Raw genomic sequence first — 6,468 nt, 5'->3', positions numbered from 1 at the left:
TTCCATATCTTGATCAATTACAAACATCTTCATCAAAGTTTTCTAATGAGAAAAATTTGTTCCACAAAACAAAGGAGGCCTAGAGCACGAACGTCCTTGAGCAAACAACCCTTCTCCTATCGCATCCATCACAAGATATTAGTCTTTATATGTGAAACTCAGCTCTGATACCAATTAAAAGTTGATAGGAGGTCGAATACTCTCTAGGGTGGGGGGTGAATAGAGAGTATGCCCGTTTAAAATTTTTATTTGGAAGGTTATCTCAAGAGATTGTGTGACCTTACAAAAACTGTTTTCTGGGACAATTTTAGGTCGAGTAATAAAACTATAACGTATGTGCGGAAAATAAACTTAAACAATAACACACGATATGTTAACGAGGTTTGGTTCTAAACAACCTACTCCCCGCCTATGGGTTCTCTTTCAACCTGTAGAATTTCAACGCCTGTTATTAATAGACTTTAAGACAAACTAGAATATCTCACAATCTTCTCTCACCACGTTCTTCTCCTTGAAGAAATGTCTTACAAGTCTCTTTAATAAAAGAAAATCCCAATATCACAATAGATTTAACAAGTTGAACACTTTGAAAAGTATTCTAAGTTAGGCGTATTAAACTATGAAATAATCTAACTCTTTTTAACACTTAAACCTGTTACAAATTGTAAGAGCTAGATGAATTAAGAATTACAACACTTTTGAATACTTAGAGAATACTAGATCTTAAGTCAAGAGAGAAAATTGTAAGAAGAGGTGCATTCTTAATTCTGAAATGAAGCCTTATATTTATATATGTCACGTTTCAACATATCCTTGAAGAGCAAGAAAGCTTCATCCGTTAATTTCGTTGATTTGGATATTCTGTGCCAGTCTTCAAGACCTTGAGCTTTCAATCAAACTAACGTTGCACCGACAGCTCATATAATTTCGTCATTGTGTGCTGTAATTTTTTTTAACAATCAATGTTCTGCTGCCACGATAGAACTCATACAAGATAATAAAAACTCAGAAAAAACGAGATAAAATAACGTGTAGAATAATATTCAAAATCATTCCTATTTTAAGCACTAATTTAAATTGTCATTTCTTATTTTTAGTATCAATTTAAAATATCTCCTTATTTATAGGAAACTCTTTAATTAGCTTAACAACACATTTTAAATTCAAATCTTAACATGTACTAATAATAACAAAACGTGTTTAGCTTGTACTATGGATATTTTATCATCCAACTATTTTAAGCACATATTTTAAATTCAAATAAAATATTCAAACGTTAATAACAAACGTATAAACAAACTTAATTTCAATATTTTAACCTATTAAAATAATTCAAAATTAATTTTAATGAACCTTAACCAATTAAAATATTTCAAAGTTCATTTTAATAAACCTTGACCTATTAAAATATTTCAAAGATAATTACGAGACTAACCTTATTGTAAACATAATTATTTTAAAGCCATTTAAACTTATTTCAAGACTTATAAATTTAACCTTAAGATAAACTTAAGTCATTTAAGCATATTTCAATATTTCGAACTTAGATATACATATCAATTATTCACTTTATATCTAATATGATTTCAGACTAACTTAAACAGCTAAATGTAATTAATTAATTTATTTGTTTAATTAATATGTGTTTTGAATTATCATCATTTAAGAGAGTTGAGTCTTCACTTACTCGTCCCCTATGGGAGACCTAGGGGTTTAAAGGGCTTGTTGTACGTGCTAACTGCAACCGTGATTGCTACGAAAGTGAGTCTTAGGTTTTATTGAATTTCGTAGTTTAGTTTTGTTTTTGGCCCATGCTTTCATTTTGCCCTGCTAGTTCTTTTGCTAGGGACTAGCAAAGGTTTGGTTTGGGGGACTTGATGTGCTCGTTTTTAGAACATATTTACCTCCTTATTGTAGTGTCGATTATCGCGTTTTAGAATGCTTTTTACACACTTTACGCATGATTTTACGTTGTTCTTGTCACTATGGTGTTTTGAGGTAGTTTCAGGTATTTTTGGAGATTTCAAGGTATTTTACGTTGCGTACGAGACTTAGATGCTTTGATCAAAGATTAGACACGCGTATTAATGCCTCTCCAAGCACTCCAAGTCACAACCAAGAGCCTTTCAATGTTCAAGGACCTTCCGGTCCTTCAAAGACACGGTTTGGCATGGAATTCAAGCAATTCGACCTCCCATTCGGTCGAATGGGGGTTTGCTCGGGCGAATGCAGTTGCTACATGATAGATTTGGCTTGCAAAGTCACTATTTTGGGCAAATTGAAGAACCATTCAGGCGAATGGTATTGATTCGAGCGAATGCCCATGAGATTCGGGCGAATGGTCATGTGATGCTCAAGTTTGATGCTGAAACGCACTGGAAAGCCCGAATGTACCTCCATTCGGTCGAATGAGGTATCATTCGGGCGAATCATGGTCCCATTCGGCCGAATGGAGGCTCCATTCTGCGCGATTTCTTTTCTTCGTAAACCAAACTCTAAGGGCTTTTAGGGCATTTTACCGCTTTTGTTCCTTAGCTTATAAATACCCCTCATTTCTGTAAAACCTGGGGGGGATGCCTAGTGTGGGTGCCTTTATGCCTCACTCTAGAACATCACTCTTATTGCATTTCTCTTGTTTTTAAGCTATTTTGGTATATATTATTGTGTTGAAGTGGTTAGAATTCTAAGTTATAGTCATATGATAAAAATTACTTGTTAAGTTGCGATTTGATGGGTTTTTAAGTGTTTTAGCACTTTAGCGCATAAAGTAGCTCAAACTTTGTTTGTTTTGCACGAAACTTGGCAAATTGATATATATTATTGTGTTGAAATGGATAGAATTGAAAATCATTGTAATATGCTAGAAATTACGTGTCAAGTTGCAATTTTATGCGTTTTAAAGCTTGTTTGGCACTTTCGCGCCTAGAGTAGCTCAAACCTGGTTAGTTTTGCACGAAACTTTGCACACAACAATATTTGGTATATATTATTGTATATATGTGTTTAGAATTGAAAATCCTAGTCATATGCTACAAAATTACGTGTTAAGTTGCGATTTAATGCGTTTATAAGCTTTTTTGGCACTTTCGCCCATAAAGTAGCTTAATCTTGGTTTGTTTTATACGACACTTGGCACACAACACTATTTAGTATATATTATTGTGTTGAAGTGGTTAGAATTGTAAATCACAGTCATCTGCTAGAAATTACATGTTAAATTGCGAATTTATGCGTTTTTAAGCTTTTTTAGCACTTTCGCGTATAAAGTAGCTCAAACTTGGTTTGTTTTATACGAAACATGGCATAGAACTCTATTTGGTATATATTATTGTGTTGAAGTGGTTAGAATTTAAAATCCTAGTCATATTCTACAAAATTTCGTGTTAAGTTACGATTTTATGCGTTTTTAAGCTTTTTTGACACTTTCGCGCATAAAGTTTCTCAAACTTGGTTTGTTTTGCACGAAACATGGCACATAAATCTATTTGGTATATATATTTTTGTGTTGAAGTGGTTCGAATTGTAAGTCATAGTCATATGCTAGAAATTACGTGTTAAGTTGCGATTTTATGCATTTATAAGTGTTTTGGCACTTTAGCGCATAAAGTAGATCAAACTTGGTTTTTTTTTGAACGAAACTTGGCACACAACACTATTTGGTATATATTATTTTGTTGAAGTGGTTATAAATGAAAATCATAGTCATATGCTAGAAATTACGTGTTAAGTTGCGATTCTATGCGTTTTTAAGCTTATTTGGCACTTTCGCGCATAAAGTACCTCAAACTTGGTTTGTTTTGCACGCAACTTGGCACCCAACACTAATTGGTATATATTATTCTTTTGAAGTGGTTAGAATTGAAAATCACAGTCATATGCTAGAAATTACGTGTCAAGTTGCGATTTTATTCGTTATTTATCTTTTTTGGCACTTTCGCACACAAAGTAGCTCAAACTTAGTTTGTTTTGCGCGAAACTTGGCTATTTTGTATATATTATTGTGTTGAAGTGGTTAGAATTTAAAATTATTGTCATATGCTAGAAATTACGTGTCAAGTTGCGATTTTATGCGTTTTAAAGCTTTTTGGGCACTTTCGCGCCTAAAGTAGCTCAAACTTGGTTTGTTTTGCACGAAACTTAGCATACAATACTATTTGGTATATATTATTGGGTTAAAGTGGTTAGAATTGAAAATCCTAGTCATATGCTACAAAATTACGTGTTAAGTTGTGATTTTATGTGTTATTAAGCGTTTTTGGCACTTTCGCGCATAAAGTTGCTCAAACTTGGTTTATTTTATACGAAACTTGGCAGACAAAACTTTTTTGTATTTTTTATTATGTTGAAATGGTTAGAATTGTAAATCATAGTCATATGCTATTAATTATGTGTTAAGTTGCGATTTTAAGGGTTTTTAAGCCTTTTTGATACTTTTTTGCGTAAAGTAGCTCAAACTTGGTTTGTTTTGCACGAAACTTGGAACACAACACTATTTGGTATATATTATTATGTTGAAGTGGTTAGAATTGAAACTCATAGTTATATGCTAGAAATTACGTGTGAAGTTGCGATTTTATACGTTTTTATGCTTTTTTGGCACTTTCGCGCATAAAGTAGCTCAAACTTGGTTTGTTTTCCACGAAACTTGGCACACAACACTATTTGGTATAGATTATTTTGTTGAAGTAGTTAGAATTGTAAATCACGGTCATATACTAGAAATTACGTGTTAAGTTGCGATTTTAAGGGTTTTGTAGCGTTTTTGGAACTTTTGCGTATGAAGTATCTCAAACATGGTTTGTTTTGCATGAAACTTGGCACACAACACTATTTTGGTATATATTATTGTGTTGAAGTTGTTAGAATTCTAAGTTATAGTCATATGATAAAAATTACGTGTTAAGTTGCGATTTGATGGGTTTTTAAGTGTTTTAGCACTTTAGCGCATAAAGTAGCTCAAACTTGGTTTGTTTTGCACGAAACTTGGCAAATTGATATATATTATTGTGTTGAAATGGATAGAATTGAAAATCATTGTAATATGCTAGAAATTACGTGTCAAGTTGCAATTTTATGCGTTTTAAAGCTTGTTTGGCACTTTCGCGCCTAGAGTAGCTCAAACCTGGTTAGTTTTGCACGAAACTTTGCACACAACACTATTTGGTATATATTATTGTATTGAAGTGTTTAGAATTGAAAATCCTAGTCATATGCTACAAAATTACGTGTTAAGTTGCGATTTAATGCGTTTATAAGCTTTTTTGGCACTTTCGCGCATAAAGTAGCTTAAACTTGGTTTGTTTTATACGACACTTGGCACACAACACTATTTAGTATATATTATTGTGTTGAAGTGGTTAGAATTGTAAATCACAGTCATCTGCTAGAAATTACATGTTAAATTGCGAATTTATGCGTTTTTAAGCTTTTTTAGCACTTTCGCGTATAAAGTAGCTCAAACTTGGTTTGTTTTATACGAAACATGGCATAGAACTCTATTTGGTATATATTATTGTGTGGAAGTGGTTAGAATTTAAAATCCTAGTCATATTCTACAAAATTTCGTGTTAAGTTACGATTTTATGCGTTTTTAAGCTTTTTTGACACTTTCGCGCATAAAGTTTCTCAAACTTGGTTTGTTTTGCACGAAACATGGCACACAAATCTATTTGGTATGTATATTTTTGTGTTGAAGTGGTTCGAATTTTAAGTCATAGTCATATGCTAGAAATTACGTGTTAAGTTGCGATTTTATGCATTTTTAAGTGTTTTGGCACTTTAGCGCATAAAGTAGATCAAACTTGGTTTTTTTTGAACGAAACTTGGCACACAACACTATTTGGTATATATTATTTTGTTGAAGTGGTTATAAATGAAAATCATAGTCATATGCTAGAAATTACGTGTTAAGTTGCGATTCTATGCGTTTTTAAGCTTATTTGGCACTTTCGCGCATAAAGTACCTCAAACTTGGTTTGTTTTGCACGCAACTTGGCACCCAACACTAATTGGTATATATTATTCTTTTGAAGTGGTTAGAATTGAAAATCACAGTCATATGCTAGAAATTACGTGTCAAGTTGCGATTTTATGCGTTATTTAGCATTTTTGGCACTTTCGCACATAAAGTAGCTCAAACTTGGTTTATTTTGCACGAAACTTGGCTATTTGGTATATATTATTGTGTTGAAGTGGTTAGAATTTAAAATCATTGTCATATGCTAGAAATAACGTGTCAAGTTGCGATTTTATGCGTTTTAAAGCTTTTTGGGCACTTTCGCGCCTAAAGTAGCTCAAACTTGGTTTGTTTTGCACGAAACTTAGCATACAATACTATTTGGTATATATTATTGGGTTAAAGTGGTTAGAATTGAAAATCCTAGTCATATGCTACAAAATTACGTGTTAAGTTGTGTTTTTATGTGTTATTAAGCGTTTTTGGCACTTTCGCGCATAAAGTTGCTCAAA

The sequence above is a fragment of the Amaranthus tricolor genome, chromosome 5 (genome assembly GCF_026212465.1).
Source record: "Amaranthus tricolor cultivar Red isolate AtriRed21 chromosome 5, ASM2621246v1, whole genome shotgun sequence".
NCBI classification, from domain to species: domain Eukaryota; kingdom Viridiplantae; phylum Streptophyta; class Magnoliopsida; order Caryophyllales; family Amaranthaceae; genus Amaranthus; species Amaranthus tricolor.
This window is presented reverse-complemented; position numbering follows the sequence as displayed.